General features: G+C 40.0%; 1 protein-coding gene across 1 annotated transcript in view; it reads right to left on the bottom strand.

The window, feature by feature from the left end:
- NPSR1 (neuropeptide S receptor 1) overlaps positions 1-13,383 on the bottom strand; it is a 59,060-nt gene that overhangs the window by 25,451 nt on the left and 20,226 nt on the right. The window lies entirely within an intron of this gene.

Here is a 13,383-nt window from a genome sequence, read left to right as displayed (position 1 = left end):
CTAAGTGATAGACCCATAAAAACAAATGTGGCTTCATTGCCCTATGGCAAAAATGAGGTCTTGTCCATGATTTTTGAACTGATGAGGCAGCCACTGCTCTCTGACCTTGCTGCTGTGTATCACACTTTATGTGCTGTCAGCTAACCACAGTCAGTGCTGTGAATAGGCCTTGCCAGTTAGCAAAACTCATATCTGATATTTCTACAGGCCTGTGGGTGCAAGATATTTAAATTAGGTGTTCTTAGGGGTCCTGGAGGTTGGCTTTAGTTCAGGCACAGGGCAGAGAGAGCAGGAGAAGCTGCCCTACCTCTTGCAGACACCCCTGCAGCTCATTTTCTCCCACTCTTCCCATAGCCTGTGCTTTCGCCTGTAAATTTCACAGGTGGCTTTGCAAGTATTTACTGAACTAGAAATAATTTTGTAACCACACGTCCTAAAAAATGTACCCAGAACTCTGTTCTCATTCAGGACCTGATAGTGAAATAGGTTGTGTCCCTGCTCTGGGCATCTGTAGGACAAGATACTTACAAGATGCCTTTTCAAATTATGACATTTTAGCTCTTTAAACACTGAGCCAGGAGAGCCTGGTGTGTGGCCTCTCTGTGCAGTCATGGAGCAGCAAGGGGCTGCGTGTGGAGCAGGGTGGGTGCAGGGGGCCTGGGTGCAAGAGTTGCCCTCGTGCTTTGACAACTGATTCCTCCTCTTCACAACCCCTCCAGGTGCATTTATCTGAGTTTATGGTGGTTTGCAACCCCTTGTTCCAGCACTGCAGAGCATCTGGGCACCATGCTGGAGGCAGGGCCAATGGGGAGGATGGTTGACAACCCCAGGAGCTGCCATGAATCTGCCAATCCTGATTTTAACTATTTTAGAAGTGTTGATATGAAGCAGATGTGATTGTGCTAATGCAGTGTGAGGATCCCAGGTTTCTGCCAGAGAAACTCTGGCAGAGGAACAGCAAGTGTGAGCCAAAATGTGGGGTGCACTAAGTTTTTGTGGGGAATCAGCAAGGACACACACAAGTGCTTTGTTCCATTGTGGTGCCTGCATTGGAGCACACATTTTGCATTGGAGCAGGAGTTCTGCCACAGGTGCTAACAATGTGTACTATGCTGCTCTTGGGCATTTTATCCTTCAAGCCTGGCAGCCTGGAACAGAACTCCAAATGTAATGTATGAAGCAAAACCCGCTTGAAAATTGTCAAGAGAAAACCTGCTCAATTGACCTGTTAAAGTTATGTGGATTTTTTTGTGGCAGAAGTGGTGCTTTCTTTCTCTTTCTGGCTCATTGGAAGTGACAGGAAATTTTGTTGAACTGTGTGAGCACCTAATTTATTTGTTGCATTTCTTATATTTCTGCTCTGAGGTCCACTTTCTCATGAGATGAGGCAGGCCCTGTTAGGCTAGATGTTGTAAGGGATGGATTCAGTGATGCCCCAGCCTCACTCCATAGCTCATCCAGGCTGAAAGATGAAAGGCTGAGAAAAGAATATACTGCACAGTACCAACCTCTTAAGAAACAGCACTTACAAGGAGATCAGACCTCCAAGAATTAAAATTTAATATGCCCTGCCATTGTGAAAGGCATTAAAGTTATGTTTAATTTACCTTTATTAATATATCTCTTCCTACCACACCATTGCTCTAGAGATAGAGCTGGAGGGAGCTGGACTGATCCAGCAGTTCTGATAAGAAGGAGCATGGCACCCACCAAAACAGGGCAGGATAATGGGAACAGCAGTACATCAAATACAGTGGGGAGAGGTGGGCAAAACAGAGGGCTTTGTCTCATTATTCAGAAAAACTGGTTTCTCCCACAAAGTTGAAGAAATTACTGGAGTATGGTTTCCTTGTAAAACCAGGATGTATTATGAACCAGTCAGAACAGTAAAGGCAAGTAGTTTTCATTCAGATGCCCCCTTCTTCAGACCTCTGCAGATACTGTGGTTTGGGAATGGCAGTTGCCCTTAGGGGGAAAATGCAGGGGCAGATGAAGTTGGTGATAATTCTAAATCCTAGGAAAAAGTTTCCTCACCCCATCTTGTGTTACTTGCACGTAGATGAGACCACTTTCTACTAGATGAAATGTTATTTTGTTGCATGCAGTTCATTTTGTGTAAATTCATTCAGTGGTTCAATCAGTGGTTCATTCTGTGTAAAGTGAATGTGTCTCAGTGTAAATGCAGAAAACACACTCCTGTGGATCAATTTGTCTTACATAAACACAGAAAAACAAGAATATGTCTCCTCAGAAGACAAAGGAATCACACTGTTTGTAATTCATTGCTGCTGTATATATTTCAAAAACATTGCTGCTGTATATATTTCAATTTTTTTTCTGGAAAACACTTGTAGTGTTTTCCAGAAAAAAAATTACCTTCTGAGATAGCAAGTACCAAACAATTCCATTTTTAATTATTTGCTTCCCCAACATCTTGTACGTACAACCTTCTGCTATTTCTTCTGAATCCTCTGTATTGATCCTTTTGCCAACTCTTTACCTCAAGTATTTGAAGGACAGCAGGTTTATATATTGGTCACAACAGAAACTGTGTGACTATTGTCATCTAAAAATGTGAACCATCCTAGGAGTATTTTCTGTTGGTGTAATTCATGCACCCAGGTCACTAGGGTCTTTGATTACCCACACTTCTTCCAACACTGCCTTAATTGGCTCAGATATTGTTGATGCAGATACTTTAGTTTAAGTAGGAGTGGTAAGGGTGAAGCCTTCTTTCTCCCCTCACAGCAAACGGTAAATCAGACTCCCATGGTGCTCAAGCAGTGACAATGCATGCTGCTGCTCAATTTTTCTTGAAGCTTAGGCTTTCCTTTACAGAATAGTAGAATAGTGTTCCTTCCCATTTTCGTATCTGCTTTGTCTCCCCTGGTGTTTGCTCATAGCATGAACAAAAGCACACTGGTTAGTTTCATTGGCAAATTCCCATGTAAAATCATCATGTGGAAAAGGCAGATCAGGCAAACCCTCACTGAGCTGTTTTCCATTAAATATGCTGCAGTGCCAGAAGAGGCTGAAAATTCATTACATGTGGTCTGGATCTCAGTCCTGTAATTGAGCTGAACATGGCCAAAACGGACATCTAAGCATTTGGTCTTAATAGAGCAACTAGGTCTCTGCAGTGCCACATGATATCTTTGGCTGAATTCCATAAATCCTGTTAATCATTTGTAAACATTTGGTAAGCATCTAGGCAATGGAGTTAAAGGGAGTGACTCTCCAGAGAAAACGTGTAAAACACGTGAACATGAGTTGGACATATTGGCAGGTGATGAACTACCACATGAAAGTGTTGGATGTGTCATCCTACAGCCCTTTGCAAAGATGGGTAAAAGAAAATGTGTTGGTGTTATTGTTAGTGACACAAAGACAATCTAAGTAAATAAATATCACTGCTTGAATCTGCAAGAGGGGAATAGAAAAACCCTGATCTTCTTAATGTAATTTCAGTGTATGCAAAGGCTATTTCCAGAATAATTTCTGTTTGATTGCAACTAGATGTGCTGCAGTACAGATGATGGACTAAAAGGTGCTAATGATGTATTTGTACTTTTGATGTCAAAAGTTTAAAGTCATGTCTTTTAATGGGAGATAATGAGATCCTAAATGATGATTCCAGGTAAAGCATAGTCGTTATAGCCATGCTGTTGGCAGCACCACACTCATGCAATCCTGTTTCTCAGCAATTACTGCTGCACATGAAGAAAGGTAGCAAACTCCACACACCTACCTATAGTTAACAATGGAAGTCAAACTCTCATGTAGAGTAACTGTAAAATAAATATCCTCTATGCCAGGTGACAAACCTGCCTGGATAGCCATCAGGGAATCAAACAGGCATCCATAAAATTTAGAGGTAATGTTTTCCAAGTAATTCAGAAAGAAATCCATTTCTCCCCTTAATGCTGAAATGTTGGACCCAGAGGATTATGCAATTTATCTGCCAAGCACCTTTTATTAAAAACAAAACCAAAAACAAACATAACACAACTGTCATTAGGATTTGAATGTCTGAAAAAGGCTGAAGATAGGAAAGCCATAATCAGTCCTTCAGGACCACATAACAATTCTGTAGCTGTCAAAACAAGAATTAAGGCTTCCTATAAACTGACATAAATTGGCACAGCAAAAGCTGACTGCTGCTGATGTAGAAAATGCATGGTTCATTTCATTGACTGTCAAGTGTATCTACAAAACATATTCAGGGCCACCACTGGGCTACAGGAAAGGCTATTAAAATTACCTTCCTAAGGTTATCAAAACAACCTTCCTAGATTATCCTCATGTCTGGTTTTGCTCTGGAGCCCCATAGAAAACCCTGAGTTCACCTCCTGCCCTTCATGTTTCCCTGCGCCTCATTACATGCAACAAGAATAAAACCCCACCTGTTCTTGCACTCTGCCTTGTTTGAAAAATGCAGTGTTTTGAAGAAAGTGACTTATAAAAAGAGGCATTAAACAGGACCATTGTTTTTGCAGCCAGACTTAGAGATGCTGCTGCTCTGTTTTCCCAAACTATGTTACTGCTGTGAATGAGGGCTGTGCCTACACACAGCACATCTGGACTGTGGCACTGCATGGAGCTGGTGTATCAGATGTTGTCAGTGTGGCCAACTCAGACCTCTCTGACTCCTTCCCTGGGTTCCCAAAGTGTTCCACCTGAGACCAATTTGAGGGCACAAAAAACCTCCAAGACCTACACAGAGCTTTGCTCTAATGGAGTCAAAGTCCCCCACCAGTGTCAAAAGTATTTGGATTGCATCTGAATTTTAGTTTAAGGGCTAAGCCAGCCAGCCAGAAGCTGTGTCAAGGTTGCAATCACAGCCCAAAGTGGAAACCCCAGCATGCTAAAATCATAAAAGACATTAGTTTTTTCAAAATGCCTGGCTTCTTTTCCCGACCAAAAACACATGAGAATCTTTGAGATTAATAACCAGATATTGGATTTTCCCTGGAGGTAATTCACTGAGATTGATTGACTATAAAGACTGTAAACAACTCTAATTTGAAAGCTAAAATCAATTGATTTGTGCCTTTTCCACATCCTGTCAGTCAACATCCTAGCAAAGTACTTCTGAAATTGGAATGTCTTCCCAAATGATGAATGAATGTGAAGTTTTGTGTTTATTTAAAATTCACACTGAAAATGTAACTGTGGCAAAAAAATAACGAAAATCCAAGTATGTTTATCTATATCTGAAGCAATGAATGGTCAAGAAAGGGATGTGAGTATTTTACAAACATCCTAGAATCATAGAATTATTTAGGTTGAAAACAATCTTCGTGATGAATAAATGGCATAATCAACAGACTTCATAAATTCAGCAATATGAAGAATTTATAACCACTATCATTTCAAGAACATTTTCCTCAAGGCACAAAAATGTATTGTGGAAATATTGTTAGCTGAAAACAATGCTAACCTACCAAAGCACTCATATTGAAATGTATTTGGTATACTAATGAGTGAGTGTTTAAGGATTTGGAAATAGAGTTGAAAATGAAAAACTCTATCTTGCAGGAGTCCATTCATTTGTAACATTTCAGAATGATCAAACTAGTCTTGAGCAAGAGCAAAACATTTTGTTTGTGATAGTATCTGCATACAAAGAGGTCCGATAGAAGAATTCAAAACCATTTCCTTTTACAGATCCTTTCAAATTCACATTGACATTATAAACCTTGTAAGTGGAGCACAGAGTTATTTAAAAGTATACCTTCAAGGGGCATGGTTTTGGAAGCATGGCTTTGTTTTTCCGACAATCTTGTTGAATTGATTTTTTCCAGTCTATTTGTATTAGCTGGGTAGAAGATTCACAGAAATGCAATTGTGTATTGTAATTTGACTTTGATCACAGTAATTTTCTTTCTTGATTCTCCCAAGCAGTCTTCTAGAAACTACAGCAGTAATGGTATGCAGCAGTGGATATTGAACTGCTTGCAAGCCACTCGGGTAGCTCATAAAAAACATTATTAAAAGGCAAATGCCCTTTGTGCTCATAACTCCTAAAGTACACAAGCTGAAGTGCTTTAATATTTCTAATGCATTTTAATATATTGAGATGTGCTCTCTTGGAGTTGGTGTCGTGGCTTCCCTGCTGACAGCTTGTGCTCTCCTGCCAGTCACCGGGATCTGGTTTGACTCTGGCTCTCCCTCCAGTTCAAGAAGTCAGGGGTCTGAGCGTGGTTTGCTGGGAAGCTCAGTGGCTGGCAGGTGGCATATGCATCCTTTCTGGAGTAATCTCGTCTTCTCCAGAAGGAACCTTTTCAGAGCATCCTGAACTATTTCCCTTCTACTAATGAGTGTTGTCTCAAACCGTGGAGGCTCTGGAGATGCCCAGTCCTGCAAAGGGGCTTTGGCTCACCTGCTAATGTGAATTGGCTCCCAAGGTGAGAGTTCTGGAGACCTGCAAAGGCCACAGAGGACAAGAGCATTTTCTGTGCCCATGTGCTGTGTGTGCTTTACCAGGTAGAACAACAAAAGAACCCTTTAAAAGATAATCCTGATGTTCACTGAGAAAGTGGCATAGTGCTTTATTTTCTGGCTGCATTAAACAGCAATCTTCCCAACTCCTAAGGTCATCCCTCACCCAGCAACATCCATTAATGTTATGTTCAGACATAACATTCAGACATATGAGTTTTCTCCTTTACCTGATGAACTGGCACCACATCTGAGGATGTGCTTTCTCTCAAAATCAGAACCTGTGCAGGTGACCTGGAGCTTTCCTCAGAAGGAGAAGAGCAACAAGACTTGCTGTAGAGCTCAACAGCTGAATAAGTATTGCTAATCCTTACAGTGTGCTGGGGAATTCTTCTATCATTTATTATTTTCTGTAAATGTTTGTTTTATTATCATAATCTTTTTTTTTCTATCTTGCCTAGTTCTTTTGTAAACTAAGCATTAACTTTATACTGTCTACAGGATCCAGATTTTGTGGCCTTAAGAAGTATTTCTGCAAATTGCAGTCAAAAAGGATGCAAGATATGTTGGAACATCTAAAACCTTCACACCAACAACAGGCACCATGCTAGTCAGTATCAAATTGTCAACATAGGATTTATTTTTTCAGTTGGCCTCAAGAGCTTTATCCCAAAAAACAATTTCTCTATTGGCTCACAACTTCCCCTAAAATGGAAATTACTTTCCCTTCTGGTGTATTTTGGTGTATTAGGGACTCCTCTTTAATAGTGAGTAAACTGTACTGCCTTCATTTCCTCCTCTTCACTGCTCCCCTCCCCTTTCTCCACTTCCAGGTCTGAATGGAGATATTTGATTTGCATAACTGGTCTAGATAGTGAGAGCTCCGCCCAAAAAGAGCACTTAAAAGTTACTTTCAGAGATGGAGTTTATGCCTCCACCACAACAAAAACAAAAAATAACCCACAAAAACTAACAAAAGTTAGGCAGAGGGCTGACATTCAGTTTTAAGTATATAAGTTGTTTCATGCTCCATGCCTTCGGACATGGTATGTACTTACAGTAAGGTAACTTCAGAGTGCAAAACATGCTTTTAATGCCATTACTGACAGAAAATCCATACTTGAGGCAATATACACACACTTTTCCCTGCCCCAGACACAGTGCAAAACAATTCCATGCTGATTTCCATTAACCATCCATTTTCTCCAAGGCCTCAGAAGACATCCAACACTGAATCTTGTCTCACTCATTCTACAACCAGGTCCCAGTAAGCTGGGGTGCTACATGCCCACACTACTCAAAAATATCTGGCTTAACAAGCAGTTGGTAGACATGTGACTGCCTTTGAGAAATACCTGAGGAGAGCCAAAAGTGCTCTATTTTGAACAAACCCAGTTGGTTTATTTACTGTTTGGAAGGCAAACTGGGAATTTGGGAGGCACTTGAGTACCATGTTGTGGTGTCCCATTGAACTAGGCAAGCTGTGAGTACCAGAATACCCACGCAGGGAGACTTACAGCCAGAATGCAAAGGCACAGGATGCATTACTGATTTGTTTGTCTAAGTTTCAGTGCTTGAGAGAAAAGATTTTACAGCATATTATGAGAGGGCACTTCAGAGAAACTAGGTTGATGTGCAACTGATGTGGTTGTCACTTATTAATATTAGATTAGACACCTTGCAAAGCAAAGATTTCAGGTGAATAGTTTTATCACTGTGCTGTCTTTTGTGCTTTAAAATTTCATTAGAGTTTCTGTCTTAGAGCAATGAGATTTGCCACTAATAACTCTTTGACACAAAGAAACTTATTCTTTATTTGAGTAACACAACACTATAAATCCTCATCAGAGCAGATCATCAGAGATTGGAGATGCATGGATTCCATGAGTGGATTGGTACTGGTACTGTAGTAGAGTCTTCTTGGGTCTCATGCTCCCAGTATTGTGAGGATTATTCAAATGGATTGTGCCATTTAACAAGTTCAGTACTTAAAATGTGTCAAGCTTGCTGTGTGCCTGCATGTGCTTCTGACAGGGATAAGAAGGAATCCAAATTTAAATTGATTCTCTGAATGAAACATGGAAGTGTTTATGGTATCCTCCTTTCAAAAAGATGAACAAAACACTGAAAGACCCTTACTTTACCAGGGTTATGTACAAAGCTGTCCTCAGGAGTGGTGACACTGGATTCCATGCCAAGGATGACGGAAAATGCCACTCTGCTTTTCAGCTCTTTTAGAGGGAATCTGCTACTTTTCCATGAGCAAATAGCTGTTACTTTGCAGCTCTTAAGAAAAGGGTTTAAATAAAAATGTCCCCTTGATTTCTAAAAGTTTTGCATGTTTCATTAAACAAAGATGACTGAGCAGCAAAAGACATTTCTTGTATTTCAACTGGCTTATCAGCAGGAGAGACAGTTTCAAAATGAGCATTGAAATTACCATACTTAATATACCTTAAATCTTTTCTCTGGACTTACTAGTAATATAGCAGTAACTCCACCATTTCCGTAACACATTAGATTAAACAGTGATTATACAGTCCCTATCACTGCAGCATGGAAAAGTCATTTTTCTAGGAGGGCTCTCCATCCTTTCCAGATGTGACATCAGCTCCTGATTTTCTCTCTGACTATGGAAGCAGGAAATGAAAATGTGTAGAAATCATTCTTCTATTTAAGACTAGAAAATGTCCATCAAAAAAACCAATACCATCTCAAAATGTAGATGGGTTTTTGATTGTGGAGGGTTTTTTTTAGGAAACAAATAAACATCTCTTTTTTGTCATGTGTCTTCAAATTCCCAGACGTTCAAAGCAATCTGTTTCCTCACGCAGACAACCCCTTATTCCCCACTTCTAGTGTGCAGGTTTCTGGCATATTTGAATAACGTTTTGTCTCTTGTTCTATTTTGCTAGTTTACAATGAAAGCAAAAAATGCCTTTCAAGAAAAAATTCCTTTCATTTGTTATCAGTAACCTCTAAGAAACTGGCATAATCAAACACTTCACTTTTCAGTGCTGTTATCCCTGTTCCTTAGGAACTAGCAAAAAGTTTGACTTGTGAATGAAATGTTTGGAGATTTTTCCAGATGTAATTTCCATGACATTTTGACTGATGGTGTTCTTGTTAAGCAGGTCTTCACTCTTCTTTCTTGCTTGCTACTGCTTGCAACATAACATAATAGGAGTGGAGAAATGTGTGACTTACCTGCAAGTTTTTCTGGATTTCAGGGCTATGGTGTGGGGGTGGGTGGGTGGATGTGGCTGTGCCTGTATTACATGTGTGCAGAAACAGAACCAGATCCCCATTGCATCCTTCAGTGATTTCAGGTGGTTCTTTCCACCAACACAGTGGAGCACAGCACTTACATGCACTGAACTCAACAATCTTGAAGTTCTTTCCTAACCTAATCTATTCTATGATCCTAAAGATTCTCCTTTAAGGCTAATCATGCAGCTGTAGTGTTAATGCACAGGTTTGGAGTAATATTTGTCACTTAAATTTGTCACTTTTGTTCCATATCCCATTTAGATCTCTGCAACTACCTGAAAGGACACTGTAGGAGGTTGGGAGGCAGTCTATTCTCCCTAGTATTAAGCAATAGAACAAGAAAATGGCTTCAGGTTGTGCCAGGGGAAAATTAGTTTGGATACTTGGAAAGATTTCTTCTTAGAAAAGGTGCTCAAGCATTGGAACAGGCTGCCTAGGGAAGGGGGTTAATCACCATGCCTAGATGTATTTAAAAGAGATGTAGATGTGAAATGCAAGGACATGATTTAGTGATGGAGTTGGCAGTGTTAGGTTGGACTTGATCTTTTCCAACCTAAAAGATTCTGTGATTTCATGAACAAATTGTCTTTTGGGCAGCACCTAGAAAATCTGGGACAAGTTCCACATGGCAATTAAGAAGCAATTCTGAGCTCAAAAGAAATAATCCTGCACTTTCCATCAGGTAACATTGCTATGCCTTGCTGTGCTTAAAAATAAACAAATGGAAAGGTTCTGAAAAATACCTTTCCTGTAAAACTTGGTGTTTGGGGATGGGATTTGAGTCAGAGCCTTCTGAGATCTGATTGAAAAGGAGGAAGATTGGGTTCTTAGTTGTCAAAAATGAATAGTAATCCTGACATATTTGGTGATGAACGAACATTGGAGGGATTTATATAGTCAACTTTAGAGATCTAAATTAGGAATTGAGTCCTTCTGTGCAAGTCAATGAAACTTAAGCCCAAGTATAGAGCTGCATGGAGTGTTTTGCTCTATTTGCTATAAATTGAGCATGGGAAGGGTGACTTTGTATCTTACATACCCACAGTGAGGTGCCTAAAATAGATGGCATGAATAATCCCTAAAATGAATACCAGTGTGCAAGAATGCAGTCATGAGATTTAATCCAATTATCTCTGTGACAATTATGTCCCATTTTTCTTCCCAGAACTGATGTCAAGGTGTGGGCTTTCTTCAGACCTACTTCTGTACACATGGCAAGAGGCTAACAGGGCATCTGCCCTTCACCCTCCCTGCTATTAGAAAGAATCACAGAATATTCTAAGTTGGAAGGGACTCTCAAGGATCACCAAAGTCCAGCTCTTAAGTGAATGGCCTCATACAGAGATCAAACCCACAAAATTGGCATTATTAGCACCAAACTCTTACCGGCTGTGCTAATCTCAGTATTAATGATGTTGTATAAAACAAAAGGTGTAATATTCCAAATAATAGTTATTTCCTCAGGTGGAGAAGGTCACAGATTAAAATTGCTTTGGTCAAAGACCTGCAAATGTAAATAGTCACCACCCAGCTGTAAGACAAGGAAGGTATCTGAAGATACTTGCCTAGTCTGCATTTGTATCTGAAGATACTTGCCTAGTCTGAAGATACTTTCCAGTCTGCATTGGCTGACTGGAAAAGTTACCAAGATTAGAATTTTGTTGATCTTTTTGCTGTTTCTTTCAAATGCCACACAGCTGCTCTAGCATATGAGCCCAGACCATACTACATTTTTGTCTTACAGCCCTCAAAGTGCTGTAGTTGCCTGTACAAACCTTTATAATCTCCACAGAGCCCTGCTGGTACCAGCAGAGCTGTGACAGTGCAGTAACTTAGCTGCAGAGTGCAAGTGTCAGCAGAGGGTTCGAGAAATTATATTGCAGGTAAAAGTGGAGAGTAAAAAGCTACTGGCAAAAAAAACCAAAACAACCAGCTGAAAGGAAATGCTTTCATTTTAGTCACACAGCTGTCTAGTCAGGAAAAACATTTGTATGCAAAGATCTGAAGGAATGACAGCTTCTTTTGAAAGAATAGAAATGGTAAATGTGAACTTCCTGTGCAGAAATCTGTAGGTGGGTAAGTGGAATCAAGTTTAGGCTGTGTGTGTCTGTTGAAATGAGAAAACAATGCCTTTGACAAAGATAGGACATATAAGGCCCATTCATCACTTTTAATCCTTTCAGAAATGACTTATTAGCCAGGAAAAGCAAACAGAAGAACTGATTCCATCTTAGTTTAAAATTGCATGATCTAGGGTGAATTTGGGAAGATAGAATTGTCACTGAGATGTTACACTGATATTTCTTACTTCCTTTCAGGGGATGTACGGGGGCCCAAACCTTAGAGATGGCATTCAGAAACACTCCCAGATGACAGTACAGAAGTCTGGTGCCTGCTTGTGATTTTAAACATACACATACACTGCAAAGGAATAATCATTGGACACTGTATTACATATTTATAGGCATGTTGTAGTTAGTTTTTCCCCTGCTTTAGAAGCAAGAGGATTTATGAACTGAAGCCTATTAAGTCCCTAAAAGCTGTATAAGGAAATACTCAATATCTTTGTAGAAGAATCAACACATCTACTGAAAATACTTCATAACTCAAAAAAAAAAATCCAAATTAAAGAAGGATATGTCTGGCTTCAGAGAATTGAAGTGATTGAGATGCAGATGAAATGAGGGCATATCATCTTTGTTGCTAAATTCTTAGGTCCCAGGTGGTCCACTAGAATGTGAAAAAAACCCCACATGACCATATCCTACACTGGAACTACTGACAAGCAGAAAGAGCGTGTCTGCTGTTTTGCATTTGCAGAGGAAGATACAGTTTCTATCCCTAGGCACTCTGAAAATTCCACACTGAGTTCCTATGTATGATGAGCACACAAACTGTCCCCTTCCAGAACAATTTAGTGCAGCATTTAGATACTTTGAGGAAAGAAAATACTTTTTTCATGAGTTCTCCTTGCCTGTGTGAACATCAGCTCTGTACTTGGTTTTAAGCTGCAGAGTGATTTTTGCTACCTGAAAGGGATCTGAAGACCACTGTTCACAGAAAATAGACAGAAAACCACTGGTTTAAGGATGTCTGCCTAGTGGGTTGTGATTGCATTAATTACAAATCATGAATCATGGACATTTTGTTCCTGCATTTGTGAGATTAAAGTAGGCTATGTAAATAAAAGTCATTACAGGGTTTTTAAGGGAATGATCATGCTTGCTTCCAGTAACAAATTACCTTTATATTGCCACTAATGGGAGGGACACTGCATTCTACTCATTCTACTCCTATAGTTACTGCACATCAGCGCTTTTTTTTTTTTTTTTTTGTGCTAGTGCTGCTGTTTCCTACTGCAGTGAGCTCCAGTGGATAGAGTCTAAGCAACTAAGCAAAGACAAATACTGTGTCCATCCCTGGACTTTCCAGTGATCCCCTGAGAAAATATCTAATTATCTAAAACTACATGAGCATTAAGAAAAATATAGCATAACAGGCTTCCATCTGTGGGCTGGTTAAAAACTCCTAGGATTTGGTTTGGAATTGAATTCTAAAGCAGAAGTTGTTGTCAGCAAACCTACAGCTCATTTCTGCATTCTCCAAATGTCCCATCTCTACAATAGCTTCCAGCCAGGTTTTTGGGGTATCTCATTCTGGCCTAAAACTCTC

Source organism: Molothrus ater, chromosome 1, assembly GCF_012460135.2.
Source record: "Molothrus ater isolate BHLD 08-10-18 breed brown headed cowbird chromosome 1, BPBGC_Mater_1.1, whole genome shotgun sequence".
NCBI classification, from domain to species: Eukaryota; Metazoa; Chordata; class Aves; order Passeriformes; family Icteridae; genus Molothrus; species Molothrus ater.
Note: the sequence above shows the minus strand (reverse complement) of the source record. Positions and strands in the feature narration are given on the sequence as shown.